The sequence below is a fragment of the Microtus ochrogaster genome (genome assembly GCF_000317375.1).
Source record: "Microtus ochrogaster isolate Prairie Vole_2 chromosome 14 unlocalized genomic scaffold, MicOch1.0 chr14_random_2, whole genome shotgun sequence".
NCBI classification, from domain to species: Eukaryota; Metazoa; Chordata; class Mammalia; order Rodentia; family Cricetidae; genus Microtus; species Microtus ochrogaster.
The window spans coordinates 11,622,433-11,639,199 of NW_004949097.1; the positions used below are offsets into that span (position 1 = coordinate 11,622,433).

General features: G+C 47.2%; 1 protein-coding gene across 1 annotated transcript in view; it reads left to right on the forward strand.

Annotated features, from left to right (window-relative positions):
- The first annotated feature begins 1,048 nt into the window (after window positions 1–1,048).
- Window positions 1,049–16,767, forward strand: part of Lrmp (lymphoid restricted membrane protein) — a 52,454-nt gene continuing 36,735 nt past the window's right edge. The window contains exons 1-2 of the mRNA XM_026787933.1: window positions 1,049–1,279; window positions 13,412–13,489. The gene's annotated coding sequence lies outside the window, so the exon portion shown is untranslated. The remainder of the gene's footprint in view (window positions 1,280–13,411; window positions 13,490–16,767) is intronic.

Genomic DNA, 16,767 nt, shown 5'->3' on the forward strand with positions numbered 1-16,767 from the left:
TTCTTCCTGCTTTGATCTCTTCCCCACACAGACCATCCTGGCAGGTTAATGTTTGTACTCGAGCCAAGCTATCTCTGGTAGCCACCAAATGGTCAGTGTGCCACACAGCAGTCTCGCTGGCTAGGGGGAGAACGGGTGCCGAGTGCAAGGTGGCACAGAGTGAGGAGTGCCAAGGGCGCAGGGAGGAAGCCTGACTTCAAAGCATTGGCGGTGGGAATAGCCAGTGAGTTTCCAGCTGGGTTGGGGGCGGGACTTCCTGTACTAATGCTACCCGTGCTTCCTATGATTGACAGTCCAAAGGAGAATGATTAAGGTCTTGAAACACTCGTCTGCCTCCACGCCCTCTCTCTGCACACGTCACCCAGCTCTCAAAGCAGAACAGCCTCCAAGTGAGCTGCAGGTGTTACCGGCTGAGCGCGTGGGAAGCTGGTCAGGCCGGAGTCAAATAGGAATCCACGTGTTTATCTGAGACAGCCCGAGTGAGGCCCGGGGTTACTCTATTTAAACGCCTGTGTTTTCCTGTGCTTTCGCTGTTCCCTGTGATCTCTAACGAAGTTTGAGCTCACCACAGTTTCTCAAAGCCACACGCTTGATCGAAAAGCCACTGAAAGTTATGGTTCGGGTCTTGGGGTGTCTCTGTCTCTTTCTCTCTCCTTTACTTTTTAAAGACTTGACTTCAGCCAGAAGCAACTAGAGGTTAAGCTGCTGCAAGATGCTGTCCACCAAGAGGAGGCTCCACCAAGACAGCTCAGGGCTGGGGGTGGGGGTGGGGGACACAGAGTCAGGGGTGTAGAGACCTTGGCTTCATAAAACTCTGGGGAAATTGTGAAGTTAAAAAAAAAAAAAGGAACTGTTCAGTTGTCCCAGGAGGCTGGCTGCAAGCCGTGAGTGGAGGAAGTGTGGGGTATAAAGAAGGCGGTGTCAGCCCAGCGAAAGAGGGGAGTACAGAGAGCCATAACTTGCTTCTCAGGACTCTCTGGGGTGGAAGGAGCTGGGCGGGCTGCGCCCATGCAAACAGAATTGCAGAAGTGGAGCCCAGGCTTATCACTTCCCTGAGAAGAAAAGCACATTTCCAGTTAGCTTCCTGTGCCTGAGCGCAAGTGCCCGGTGCCCTCCACGCTGGCCAAACCCAGACTGCCCTGAGCAGAGGCGGTGGAGGACCAGGCTGCGGCCTGTGGAAGAGCCGAGTTCCTGTGGCATAAACTAGAGGAGTTTTGCGAAATCTGCGAACTGAAAGCACCCAGCGCCACACTCAGAGCAGAAGACCGGGACCTGCCATGTAAGTAGCACGTTCCCCGCCAGTTCCTGTCGCCCAGGCTGGGGCAGGACCTCTGCCATCTTCCTGGAATCCAGCTGCTGGGTTACCCAGTAAACAGTTTAGGAAACCGCGCGGAGGGATCTCATAGATCTCTGCCTCCTGCTAGGAACATGATGGCAATGTTAGTCTTCCTTGGCTTTGCTGACTGCGTCTATGGTTGTATTTCCTTTTAAAATGAAACAAAGCGGGGTTTAGCTCACTGGCCGCACGTTGGCCTTATGTGCAAGAGCGTGCATTAATATTAAACACATGAAAATTGCTTTTAACATATATGTGTATGTGTGTGGAACTGTATGCACACTTTAGTCTTGGTTTTGTTTTGTTTCTGAGACAGGGTCTCACAGCGCAGCCCTGACTTATCTAAAACTCTTTGTAGACCTGGCTGGTTTCAAACTCACAGAGATCCATCAACCTCTGGCCCCAGAGTACTGGGGTTAACAGCGTGCTCCACCGTGCTCAGATCCATTTTACTTTTTGATACTGGGGTATTTAGAATGTTTGGGTCTCAGCCAGGGGCATATGATAATTTACTAAAAGTCATGTAAGAAGACAATTGTCAAATTACAAATGTCAGGCTATGTGTAAAACCTGCTTTATTCTAGACACGTGGAATGGAAAATGGACGTTTCTTTATCTCACCCCTTACAGACAGCTGCTTTTGTTCGCAAACTTCTTTTTTGGTTTTTTTTTGGGGGGGGGGTGTTTTTCTTTTGTGTGTGTGTTGTTGTTTTTTGAGACAGGGTTTCTCTGTAGCTTTGGAGCCTGTCCTGGCACTATCTCTTGTAGACTAGGCTGGCCTCGAACTCACAAAGATCTGTCTGCCTCTGCCTCCCGAGTGCTGGGATTAAAGGTGTGCACCACCACCGCCCGGCTTTGCAAACTTCTTATTCTAGCACTATGGATCTTCCTTTTATAGAGCGTCCTAGTGGAGGAAGAGGCCGACCCTAGTGTAGCAGTGCTCTGTCTGGGATTGTTGTGGATTCCTGTTCTTTTCCCCCATTGGTCTGAGGAAGTGGCTGAGGAGTTGGAGGAATTGCCTCGTTTTAGAATAGCGATCTTGTGGTGCTATCTTATTGTTGCTGTCTTTTGCTTTCTGAACTCACTGGGTTTCAGTGTTTCCAAAAGCACTAAAAACCGTATTTGAAGTCACGAAGGCTAAAGCTGTAATTGCTGGGGACTTTGAAGAAAGTCTTCTTGTGATCAGGGCTGCTGTGTGGAGGTGTGAAAAGGCAGCTCTGCCCAGGTTGGTGTGAGTCATGTCTCTCTTAGACCCCATGCTCAGAGCACTAGCCCACTGGACACTTCTGTCTTGATGAAATCGATATTACAACCCCCAGCTTTATGAGCCCCCTCCTGCAATGGCTTCCTAGTAGTGTCTGTTCAGGAGGGTCGGCTGCTATAACTCACCCCAAAGTAGCCATGGTGGGCTCCCCGCTGGTAGGCATCCTCTAGCCCAGCCTGCGGGCTTCACTTGAGCTGTGCCCCTGGTTTCAGTGCATTTTCCCATGCCTGGATGACATGAGGACACTTCCTTCCTCCCCTGACCTGCGCTTAAGCGACCAGGGTTCGTTAAACAGGCAGGTATTTGTACTTCTCCTCTCCAGAGAGGCGCAGCTGCGGGGGTTTCACTTAGGGCCATTTCCTCATGTGAAGGTCTTTCTCAAAACCTCTTAAAATCAAACTTTGGGCAAAGAGGGGAGTTAGTTCATGTTTTCAAAATTTTCTGCACAGCAGGTAGACTTGGGACAACAACAAGGGAGGATGGCAGCCACACACACACACACATGCACACACACCACTGCCACAGAGGACAGTAGACACACACACACACACACCACTGCCACAGAGGACAGTAGCCACACACACACACCACTGCCACAGAGGACAGTAGACACACACACACACACACACACACACACACACACACACACACACACACCACTGCCACAGAGGACAGTAGCCACACACGCATCCCCCATCACCACCCATGCCCTTGCGTTGTGAGTCAGATGCTTGAATTCTGAGTTGGAAAGAAAACTATTCAAATGTCCTCAGCTGTTCTGAAACTCTCCAGTTAGTTGAATAAATTAGCAAGTGTTCTCTGACCCATCTCAAACTCATCTGCCAGCTGTGGGAAGCTGGGGTTGGTTTTTCCAAACGTTCAGACCAGTGATGACGAATGTGCACGAAGTAAAATTAGGAAGTCCTTGATAACATTTGCTGCGGCATCAGGCTGCCTGGCACATGAAGTGATTAAGGGCGCGCTGGACTCCGAGGGAGGAACCTTGGAGCTGTTAGCTAGCTCTGGTGGTGGCATATATATTTTCTTTTTAAATTATATTTATCTTTGTGGCCATCTGCATGTTTTCTTTCTTCTTTGATTATATATAAGTATCTTGTATTGATAGGCAATATTGGTTATCTGTTTCTTTGTTGTTGTTCGTTTCTTATTTATTTTGTGTGTATTAGAATTTTCCCGCATGCGTGTCTGAGCCCCATTTGTGTGTTTGTCACCAGAAGAGGGTACTGGACCCCCTGGGACTGGAGTTACATATGTTTACTTATGGTTGTGTGTCATGTGGGTGCTGGGAATCAAACCCTGGTCCTCTGGAAGAGCAGCTAGTGCTCTTAAGTGTTGAGCCATCTTTTCAGCCCCTCCTGTACTTTTTGGAGACAGGGTTTAATGTAGTCCAGGCCTGGAAATGGCTGTACAGCCAAACATGACCTTGAATTCCTGTGTCATGCTCCTTGGTGTAGACCCGAGGATTGCAGGTTCATGTCGCAGTGGCTATACTGGATTATCAACAGGTAGTTACTTGAAAAGGACATGTAAAGACATTCTTAGATGGAGGGCACACATTCAGCTCGTACAGGGCTTCTTATCTATAGGAAGCACAGACTGGAGCTAATCTGGGCTCACACGCTGCCTCTTGACAGACCACAAGAGGATTGCCTGTAGGAACCGAAAAGTCCTGTGTTGCGGGGAGAGCCTGAAAAGGGCAGTCTCATTCATGAACAGTGTCTGTGTGTGGATGTCACAGACTGGGAAGGCTTCCCTCACTGTCTCGTGTGCCCCACCAACTCCAGTGTCGTCTGTGTGACATGACATATGTCATTATGCCGGACGGGAGCTAAGTGTCCTATGGGACTAGGCTTCCTGGAGGTCAATGGCAGATGGCCCGGTATTGGCCACCGCTGAGGCATAGATGGGTTTCTCGAGTAGCTGGCTATGTGGGATATGAGCTTTGCACAATCTCTTTCATAATAATGATAGTGTTTAAATATACAAGACAAGGATCATTCTCTTCAGAAACAGCTCTGGGATAGGGAAGCACAGTATGGGAATGTATAAGACTACAGCAGAACCTTTGTCATACACAGGGTGTATGATAAGCAAGGGAATAGATGGGTTAATGTTGATGGACAAAGACTGTTATGTTATACTCTGAACTTTATGGATAGGCTTGCTAGATCCCAATCCCTATGATGTCTGCTGCATAAGAAGGTACTAAAACATATATTTCAACAGGTGCAGAGAGCTGATTAGGTATATTTGGTCACTAGATGAAATAAAGGGTTAGGAAGAGGAAGGGCCATGATAGCGATAATGAGACAGAAACTTTCTATTCATAAGATGAAACCACTTGTCTGAGGTTTACGTTCTCAAGGACAAGATTTCCTCTTCTAAGGATGCTTTATGTCTAACACCTGTTCCTGATAATGTACTTTTCTTAAATATAGCTGATGTGACTAAAAGAAGCTTTCATATTGTGCCAACCAATGACACATGACCTTCTGATTTGTTCTTTGTTTGAATACTATATAACGAAAACATGAATTCAGTAAAATCGCAGCAGGTTCCAACCACTATCTTGTGTGTTGTGTCTGTCTGTCATTCGCCAAACTTGTGCCTTCCTGTTACCAGGATCCTGCTTCTCCCACAGTCTGGGTGGTTCCCCTGAGCCGGTCTGTGGCACTCGTGGGAAACTGTTCTTGATGTTTTTTCATGTGGAGAGGGGTGGCACTGGAGAGGGGTGTACCTGAGGACAGATGTTGGAAGACAGTCACATGTCCTGAGACTAAAGGAATAGCAGCTGAAGGAAGAGGAGTCCGGGCGACTAAGACATACATCCAGATAAAAGGCCCTGGGAATTAAGTGTGGGGTCCATGCCTGTATTCCCAGTGCATGGGGTGGAATCAAGACTAGCCTGGGCTACATAGCAGAACCCTGTCTCAAAACTAAACAAACAAAAGAGACAAACGGTTGGGATGATGGTGAGACAGGAAACAAAGCCAAAGAAGGCTTGCTCAGCAGTTCTGATGGGGTAGAGGGCCAAGCTTCCCCAAATGCAGATACAGAGGTGGGATAGCTCAGGATATAAAATCTCTTGCCACCAAGCCTACAACCTGAGTCCGAATCCCAGAACTAAGACAGTAGGAGAAAAAAACCCAATCCCCACAGGATGCCCTCTGATCTCCATATGCCCATGCATGTGTGTGCTTGCGCGTGCAAACACACACACACAATAAATAAATGTGAAGAATAGTACAGATATAGATGAGCTAATGCAGATGGTGTGGGATGTGGCTTAAGGGCCCGGGGCTGGCATTTGCAAGAACAGCTGACAAAGCTGGACAAGTCACCTGATTGCTAGGAGCCAGTGTTGTGTCCCCATCCTGTCCTCCCCCTCATCCTCCCATCCCGCCCTGGGAATGCTACCCGAGAACTGTAAGGAGTAGAGCACATGTGCCTCAGCAGCCAGGCTTGGTGTGTGCATTCTGCTGGAGCGGGCTTCCGGAATAGCCCGTCCCTCCTCTGAAACTGGTGTGTGAGGGATGGCCTGCTCTCAGATGGGAAGCTCCTCTCGTCCCAGTTCATCTTTAAACAGGATCCGGGCTGGAAGGGTTGGACTGTGACCTTCAGCAGAAAAGGCCCAGATCCTGTATCTGCGAAGCAGGTGGCAGGAGCCTTTTCAACCCCCTCAACGTCCCTGCACCTGGGCAGTCCTCCCAGCCTCACAGAGCTCCGGAGTGGGGACAGAATCTGTGTTTGCCTTCACAGCCCAGTGCTCCAGCTCCCCTGTCCCACCCCCCTCCTGCCGCCCTTCCTCCACAAAGGACCAGTACTGTTGTCTTTCGGTGGCTCCAGCATTTCTGCGGTTGCTTTTGTGTTTTCCTGGCACCCTTGGGCCTTCTGAAGGGAATGCCTGGTGGCCCATGTGCTCTCCTGGGCTACCAACAACTGCAGAGTTCTCTGAGTGACCTCATGACAGTGGTGCACACATTTTCAAGTGCTTTCTTCCTAACATGTGGATCACATAAACCTTGCATTGTTTTCTTTCTATTATTTATTAGATTCATTGTCATTTTATTATTTATTATTTGTATGCGTGTGTATGTACACATGAGTGCAGATGCCCTTGAAGGCATGGAGGAGGGTCCTCCTGGAGCTGAAGTTACAGGTAGTTAAGAGACTCCTAACATGTGTGCTGGGAACCCAATTCAGACCTTCTGCAAGAGGAGAAAGCACTTGCAGTTATCGAAACATTATTATTGTTGTCATTATTGTTATTATTATATTTTTCTTTTATTTCTGAAATCATAATTACGTCATTTTCTCCTTCCCTTCCCCATCTCTAAACCAGCGGTTTTCAACCTGTGGGTCTTGACCCCCTTTCACAGGATTTGCCTAAGACCACCTGAAATACAAGAAATTTACATTACAATTCATAACAGTAGCAAGATTACAGTTATGAAATAGTAACGTAGATAATTCCATGGTTGGGACCCCCACACAGTGAGGAACTGTGTTTAAAGGTTTGCAGTGTTGGGAAAGTTGAGAACCACTGTCCTAACAGCTCCCAAGTGCCAACTGCCACTTCCCTCTTTCTCATTCATTGTGTTGTTGTGTGTGTGTGTGTGTGTGTGTGTGTGTGTGTGTGTGTGTGTGTGTGTGAGAATTCAGTCACTCTCAGAGTCCAGAAGGCAGCACCGGATCCCTTTGAACCACTACAATTGCAGGTGGTTGTGTACAGCTGATAGAGGTGCATAGAACCAAACTCAGGTCTTAGAGCAAACACACTGTACTCTATATATGGGAGTTATTTTCACTTATGTGATTTGGTCTTCCTCCTCCTCTTCCTCCTCCTCCTCCTCTTCTTCCTCTTCCTCCTCCTCCCCCTCCTCCTCCTCCTCGCCTCGCCTTTGCTCTGGCAATCATAGAACTCAAGTAGACCCCTATAGCCTTGAACTCACAGACTGCCGGCCTCTACTCCTGAGTGCTGGGATCAAAGGTGTGTGCCATCAAGCCCAGCTCTCATTCACGTGAATTTTTTAATTCTCCTTCATGCAAAATCATAAAAGTCATTCAGGCCTTAAATGTACGGATCAGCCAATTAGAAAATGCATATGAAAACATTGAATTTCTGCCAGAAAGTTCCTCTAGCTGCCTCTTGGTGAGTGCCTACCTCTGGCCACACCACAGTCAGTCAGCAGCCGTGGAGCCACCAAGACAGCTGTGCTGGGCTGAAACCAAGGGAAGTCGGAGGTGTCCTCCTCCTGTGTCTGTCATCAATCTCTCCCCAGGTTTGAGATTTGTCTGTGTTGTGTTTACGGATAACATTATTTGAGTTGCTGGGCTGCCTTTGTCTCTATGAATATGCCACACATTGATTCTGTCTCTTATTAGAAATCGATATTTACCATTTTTAGTTGTGGATAAAGTCACTGTGAAGGATTGTGCACAGGGCTTGTGGAGACATGCTCACCATAAATACTTAAGAGTAGAATTACTGTCATAACTTAGTCTGAGCTCTAACTTTTAAAAGGTCTACCAAGAGGCTGGAGAGGTGGCATAGATGTTAAGAGCACTTATTGCTCTTTCAGAGAACCAAAGTTTGGTTTCCACACCCACGTGGTAGTTCACAACCATCTGTAACTCCAGCTCCAGTGACACCCTCTTCTGGACTAGTAAAGTACTGCACTCATATGGTGCACATACATACAGGGAAGCAAAACACTCATACATGTACAATAAACATGATAAATGCATTCCACTCTGTTGAGCATTTCAGACGCCTCCAGTGCTGAATGGGCGTCTGAGCCCGCTAACTCCAGTCTTTGTAGTTTGGGCACTACTGATGTCACTGGTCTTAATTTGTCTTTGTAGATTACTATAATGTTGAGTGCTTTTCTCGTGTTCTGACTGGTCATTCTTTCCTTTTTTGAAGAGTTTATTTATTTATTAATAGATACACAAGTCATTAGATGAATAACTTCTGCAGCACGAATTCTAATTGTTCTTAATAAAAACCCAGAATCAGATATTAGGGGGTAAAAGCTGAGAGACCAGAGAAGCAGCAGAGTCAGTCACTAGAGAGACCTTTTACCTCTACCAGTGCTCAGACCAAAGGGGCGATCCTGTCCTCAGACTGCATCTCCAGGCTGCACGGAGCTCCTGTCTCCTCCTGCCTTATATTCCTCTCTCTGCCCAGCTATATCCCTTCCTGTCTCCACCTTCTTAGTGTTAGGCATATGACTCCCATGTGTTGGTTCCCGGCTGCCCAGACCCGAATTAACCACACAGAAACTATATTAATTAAATCACTGTGTGACCCATTAGCTCTAGCTTCTTGTCATAAACAAAATACCACTTGAAGCTTCCATGCTCATTGATTTTGATTTAAAATTTTAATTGATTACTTATTTGTGGTACTGGGAATTGAACCCTTGTTGGTTTCACAGGTGTTGGTATGAAGGCCGTGGGGCAAACACTCCCTCTGTGTCAGCCTGCTGACCCCAAGCCTGGAGCCTCCACAGAGACACATGCCCAGCCCAACCCTGATTCATATGGTTTTAGTTTACATGTGTGCTCACACGCATGAACACAGCATGCCTGTGGAGGTCAGGAGACAATTTTGGGGAGTCAGTTCTCTCAGCACCAAACTTGCACAGAAATACCTATGCTCCCTGAGATGTCTCACCAGCCCCCCAACTCTTTATTTTTTAATACCCAGAACATGAAGTTGGGTTGTTTTTTTTCCAGTACTGTGTTGTGAAGATGTTCATTGCAGGTGTGTGGCAGCATTGATACTGAACATTGCAGTTCGGAGAATGAGGTAGGCTTTTGACTTTCAGTCCCCAATTACAAATACAGCCTCAGCCCAAATGTCACTGTCCTGCCTTTAGAAAGCTACTTAGCTTCCCTCCCTGCAGGGAACCTGAGACACCTGGCCACATCTTGCACCACAGCTGGCAGCAGCAGGAGCAGTGGCCTTGTTTGCCTTGGTTCTTCTCGAAGCTTAAATGTCCCGGACTTTGCAGCTCCCCCTCTGTAGAAGGATGCAAAGTTGAATGCAAACAGGGGAGCCATCGTTTGGCTTTGTTTTGTCATATGGAAAATATGGAAATCACTGCTACTCATTGTGAGAGCCATCTGTGGAAGTAAGTTTGCAGCTTGAATGCTTCGCTGTAGATAGGCTGTATAAATGATGCCACTCTGCTCACATCCGGTGCGCAGCACGTACTGGGCTGGTAGTGCGGAGGGAATGCTGGGTTTGTATGCTGGAGCTATGCAGCCTTGAGAAATCCTATGGGAACTTCTGGAAGCATTGGCTGGCCACTGTTTGTAAACTGGGAGGAGGTGTCTGTGTCTCCTGACAGTGAACATGGTTTCACAAAGCTAAGAGGTCTCCAGGACACAGAGGCTCACACCCGTCAACCTAGCACTGGGGGGCTGAAGCTCTCAGAGTGTCTTCATTGTGAGGCCATGCTGAGCCCTACAGTGTTCAGGCCAGGCAAGACCCTGCACCCACCGCAAACAAAAATAAGAGTTCTGGGCTAGAGACGGTTCCATTGGTGAAGTGCTTGCTTTGTTTTCTATTTTCTTTTTAAATGTTTAAAAATTATTTGTGTGTGTGTAAACATACATATTTGTGTACACATAAGGGCTGGAGTACTTGTGTGGAGGTCAGAAGGCAGCTATCTGGAGTTGGTTCTCTGCCTTCCCCTTTATGAGGTTCTGGGGATTGCATGCAGACCGCTAGGCTCCAAGGTAAGTGCTCTTATCTTCTGAGCAATCTTGCCAGCTGTTTTTCTGTTTGAGACTGGATAATTTAATGCTCACTTCTGAAGGCCGTGTGCTTGCACCTATAAGATTAGATTTAAATGCCCTCAAGTGACAGAGGTTAGTTGTTCTAGCCGTCTCTCCTGTCTGACCTGAGTATTTAACTTAGAATCCATTCTCAGAAGTCTGCATTCCCTCTATCTGCCTTCGAGGATCCCAAAGTATAGCCATGAAAGGGTTTCCAAGCGGGGACAGGAACTAGCGGAAAGGAGGTGTAAATATGGTCGGACTGAGCTGGCTGCAAACTCTTCACTACAGTGTTGCGTTACACTGAGAGCAGCTCGCTGAAGGACTGCTCTGCAGCTTGCCATCTCAAGCCAAGACAAAAACCAAAATCCCCACTGATAGGTGCTTATTTGTGGTGGCGAAGATGGATAATTCGGAGAGCTTCTGAGGCTAACTTAGCAGAACACAAGGAGAGCGCTCATGTTAGCAAGTAGCTCCTGACAGTTTCTGGACAGAGGCAGCATCTCATTGGTGGCTTTGCCCAACTGAGTCTGTTCACGGAGAGCCGGCTTTTCATGTTAGTACCCTTCTCTCTGATAGGACCAGCATCCTCCAATCAATGATCACAAGCTGAAATTCTGAGTACTTTCCAACATGATTTATTTATTTATTTATTTATTTATTTATTTATTTATTTATTTATTTGTGTGTGTGTGTGTGTAGATGCATACAAGTGTGTATTCAGATATGTGTATGCACGCTTGTGTATGTGTGCACAAGTGTGCATATGTGTATGTGTGTATGTTTGTGTGCATGCATTTGTATGTGTGTGTGAGAGAGATGTCTTCCTCAATTTCTTTTCCACCTTGTTGTCTGAGACAAGTCTCATGCTGAAACAGGAGCTCCCTGTTTGGCCAGACAAGCACACCGGCAAGTCAACCATGCCCACGTGCACTAGGACTGCATGTGTGCCACCACACCCACCACCCACATTTTCACATGGATGCTGAGCTCAGGTTCTCATGCCAGAGAGGCCAGTACTTTGCTGGTGGAGCCGCCTCTCCAGCCTTGAATAGATTGTAGGGCTATGTTCCTCTTTTTCTCATGTTTGTTAAACCCCCAAACTGTTCGTTTCTTAAAATGTTTGTTAATTTTTAAATTAAAAAAATGATTCTGTCGCTGGGCGATGGTGGCGCACGCCTTTAATCCCAGCACTCGGGAGGCAGAGGCAGGCGGATCTCTGTGAGTTCGAGACCAGCCTGGTCTACAGAGCTAGTTCCAGGACAGGCTCCAAAATCACAGAGAAACCTTGTCTCGAAAAACCAAAAAAAAAAAAAATGATCCTGTGTGTATGAGTGTTTTGCTTACAGGTGTGTATGTGCACCACGCATGTGCATTGTACCTAAGGACTTTAGGAGAGGACACTGGGTTCCTTAGAGCTGGAGTTACAGTTGTGAGTTGCTGTGTAAGTGCTGGAGATTGAACCCGGGTCCTCTGGAAGATCACTGGGCATACTTCACCAGTGAGTTCAAGGTTCACTCACTCATTCCTGTGTGTCTGAACACTTGGATCCCTCAGAGCTGGCATTAAAGGGGTTTATGGAATGTCCAGCTTTTCACATGGGCCCTGGGATCCCAACTCCAGTCCTTCTGCTTGCGCAGCAAGCGGCCTTAGCTGCTAATCCCTCGCTCAGCTCTCCCTTCAGACAACCCTAACGTAGAATGTTTCTTTCCATCAGGAGCTTGGGGAATCTCCTCTTTAGTTCATAAATGAAGAGTCTAAGGGAAGAGCAAGAAGGGCAGAAGAGAGAAAGGGTGATGTTTGTGTATAGCTCTTTCAGAGCACACGATATAAATATAAACAAGATATAGACACCTTCGGGCAAATAAAGTCCCGTAAATTAAGGCAAGCACATAAAGTGCCCCCAAAGGAAGTCAGGCTTGAAGGTTCCCCATACCCAGAGAAGTGTGGGCAGGTGTGGTGCACACACCTCTGGTCCCAGCTCTGGAGGACCAGGAATCCAAGGCTGGTTTAACCCTCCCAAGAACAATGGCACTTTTAGCATTAGTGATGGTTGGCAGGGGCCAAACTCTTGAACGAAGGCCACAGTTTGCTGACTATATATGTTTCAACTTTTTAGAAACTGACATTTATATGTGTGTGTGTGTATAGATAGATAGATAGATAGATAGATAGATAGATAGATAGATAGATAGATAGATAGATAGATATAGATGCATGCACATGGAGGGGACAACCTGTGGGAGTCATTTCCCTCCTTGTGGGTTCCAGGGCTCCAAGTCACCAGTCTTGACAACAAGTGCCTTTGCCCTGCGTCCATCTCAGCAGCTCCCTAACAACTAACAGATGCCATTGTGGCCTCTGTGTGTCTCTACAGATGTCTTTGTTTTCAACATAAGGGTTTCAGTGTCAAGACATTCCGTTTCTGTTCAAGTGTGGATTTTACTTCTAGATTAAATAATGAGGAGAATGCAATGAGAGGTTTATATGATGTAGGGTTCCCCTCTGTATGCTGCGAATACCATTGGTTAATAAAGAAACTGCTTTGAGCCCATAGCAGAGCAGGGCAGAACAGAGGTAGGCGGGGAAAACTAAACTGAATGCTGGGAGAAGGAAGGAGGAGTCAGAGAGAAGCCGTGCAGCCCGGCCAGAGACAGATACCAGAACCTTGCTGTAGACCACGGGCTTCATGGTAAAATATAAAATAATGGAGATGGGTTAAATTAAGATGTAAGAGTTATCCAGAAATATGCTTAAGCTATTGGCCAGAAAGTATTGCAAATGATATAGTTTCTGTGTGATTATATCTGGAGTCTGGGTAGCTGGGATACAAACAAGCAAGCCTCCTTCAACAGTTATGTGTTCCCTTAAAGACTAGTGATGGAAATGGGCCACTGTCAGCCACTTTAGGCTGTGGGCATGCTCTAAGGCCTGCTGTGTCTTCTGCTTCTGATTGTATTATATTCTGTCTTTCAATATTCTCCACCATCGTCTCTCAACAGGAGTTTTTAGACAAGGAGTCTCCTCACTATGGTCCCCTGTCCTGCACAGAAAGACATCAGCTTCTGCCAGGGAAACCGGTAAGCGTGAGTTGTTTTTTTTAATGACTTAGGTAACAACTGTAATTCAGCATTATATCAAAATTAAAATGTAGCTCAAACCAGGTGGTGTTTGCACCTCTGTAATCCCAGCATCCAGGAAGTAGAAGCAGGCTAATCTCTGTGAATCCGAGGACAGCCTGGTTTGTATAGTGCATTCTAGTCAGCTGGGGATACAAAAACACCCTATGCAGAAAAGGAAGAAGAAAGACGGGGGCTGGAGAGATGGCTCCGGGGTTAAGAGCATGGGCTGTTTTTCCAGAGGGCCTGCGTTTGAGTCTCAGTACCCACCTGGCAGTTCACAACCACCTATAACTCCATTCCTAAGGAATCCAACACCCTCTTCTGGCCTCCTCAGATACTTCAGGCAAAATACCCATATACAGAAATAATAATAATTTAAAAACCATTCAGTGTGTATGAACGAGCTAGGAAATCTATGTATGTGACTTATCTACAAAAGATTACCAGACAGGCAATGGATCCCTTCCTCTTTTTCCTTCTTAGTTATACCATGTGGTCTAAGAGGCAGCAATTCGGCCTCTTGATTACAGAACCACGAGGCATTGTGTAGCTGGGCTTGCCCCTCACTCCCACCCACTTCCTCAAAGCCTAGTTTCTGTCTCAGCGGGAGCTGTGGGGACTGGGTGGCATTTGAGCGTGCCATTCACCTCCACTGCCGGGTGTTCTCTCCAGCTCTGCCTGTAAATGCTTGGGATTGAACCCCTGGGGCCTCACACACAGGCAAAGGCTGAACTAAACCAAATACACCAGTCCTGTTACTTTCTATTTTGAGACAAGGTCGCACTAAGTTGCCCAGGCTAGCCCTGCACCCACTTTGTGGCCCAGGCAGATCTTGAACTTGAGGTGCTCCTGCCTCTGCCTCCCAGGTGTTGCGACTCTGAGCCTGCACTTCCAGGTCAGGCTTGAAAACACAGCTGGATTTGCTCCTGTTCTGTGGCCCTGGATAGAAGTCTGAGAGCTTTGCTCTGTAACATCCTCATTTGGGACCAGTCACATCCTGCCTACCTTTTATCTTTGAAATTTTATCTCTTTTTATTTTATGTGTGTGGGATGTTTCCTGCATGTATGTCTGTACGCCAGAAGAGGGTGCTGGACCCGTGGGCACTGGAGTTCTAGATGGTTGTGGGCCACATGTTGGTGCTAGGAACTAGAAACTGGGTCCTCTACAAGAATAGCCAGGGCTCTGCATAACCATCCCCAGCACCTGTCTGGTAACTTTTTTAAAATATTTTTTTTATTAATTGAGAATTCAAATGATACATTTTGGCCATATTCCTCCCCTCCAAACTCCTCTGAGGTCCACCCATCTGCCCATCTCACTTCATGTTTGCTCCATCTGTCCCTGCCCCAGGGAGTTTTTTTTTTAATTATCTTGAAAACTGTGGGGGTGGAACTCTCCTTTTAGACAGTGAATAATGCTGGTTTTTTGTTTAGAAGCAATCCTGCCACAAACCACAGCGGAGGCAAAAGGGAAGCACTGGGCAGGGACCCTTGACCTGGAAAGACCTGTGTCCGTGTAGACCTCTGCTAGGTGAAAGGGCACGCCCCCATGGCTGCCCATGTAGGTGGGGAGGGGCTTCTCAAGAGAGATAATAAGTAGTGATAATGATATCTGACCAGAGAAATATATTGGACCTTTGTCTATGGATTCAACTAATGTATACCTGAACATCCACCCTATAACCAGGTACCTGAACATCCACCCTATAACCAGGTACCTGAACATCCACCCTATAACCAGGTACCTGAACATCCACCCTATAACCAGGTACCTGAACATTCACCCTATAACCAGGTACCATTACCTCTAATCAAGAACAAGTCCTAAAGCAACAATACCTGAGTTCAGAAAACATTCCGTAGAAGATGGGATAGTAGGTGGGCGGGGGAAGGAGAGGGCTTTGGGAACGTGGTGAAAGAATCTGACGGGTGGTGTGTGGACAGCAAAACCAGGGCTCCAGAGAGAAGACCATGCAAGCTTCGTCTTTGTGGAGTCAGAGCTGAGGTGGGTTTAGAGGAGCAAGGAGGAAACAAAGGGAAAGAGGGTGGGGCCCAGGGCTGTTCTGGTCAGGCCAAAGGTAAAAAGAACTGTATCCTGAGCAGGGCTCAGAGTCAGACAGCGCCAACACTGCCTGGGTGTGATGGCGGACAGAGCCTGGTGTGTTCCCGAAAGGACAGAGGGTGGCAGAGGTTACAAAGACAAGCTTAAGAAGGAACATAAAGTGGTTTGCGAATCATTTAAAACAGACCAGGATCGGCTGCTCCTGACAGGTGTCGGGCTAGACTGGTGACCTAAACCAGTTTGTTTCACTCCCTGAAACCTTCAGCCACACCAGCCGCAGGGTAGAATCACGCGTCCTGCACTCTTCGGTGCCTGACAGCGGCATTAGTTCCCTCCACTGTCCCATAGGGCCACGCTAGGGTAGCTCCCACTTTATTGTGTTGACTTCTGTGGGACCGGAGACAGAATATGCCGGGTGATGCTCCACCACCGAGCTTCCCTGGCTCCTGGCACCTTTTAGTTTCATTGAAAAGTTTTTATTTGATTTTATGTGTGGGATTGTTTTGCCTGAAAGCATATAAATGCAGCATCTGTGTGCTGGTGGCCACGGAGCCCAGAAGGCATCAGATGCTCCAGAACTCAGCTTGCAGAAGGTTGGGAGCCATTGGGAGCCGAACCTGGGGGCTCTGAGAGCAGCTCACACCCTTCAGTGCCACGTATCCCATAGAGAGCTCTCTTTGCCAAGAGGAATAAACAGGAGCGTCAAACATGCTTTGCCTGAGATCCCGTGTCCCTTTACATAGAAGAGATTTAGGGCTCTGAGTGGAGAAGCTATTTACCTACAATCACACAACGTGCAGGAGCAAAGCCCGGATTTGAACCAAAAGATTGTGACTGATAGAAAACTTGCCATTTTTAAAGATTAAACGTGGCATCGTCCTATACCCCGAAACACAACAACCGCGTTCCCCAAAAGGAGTGGCTTGTCTTTGCAGTCTGCTTCCTATAACGCTTTTTTTTTTTTTTTTTTTTTTTTTTCGAGACAGGGTTGGTTGATTTTTTTTTTTTTTTTTTTTTTTTGCTTTTTCGAGACAGGGTCTCTCTGTGACTTTGGAGCCTGTCCTGGAACTATCTCTGTAGACCAGGATGGTCTCGAACTCACAGAGATTCACCTGCCTCTGCCTCCCGAGTGCTGGGATTAAAGGCGTGCGCCACCATCGCCCGGCTTCCTTAT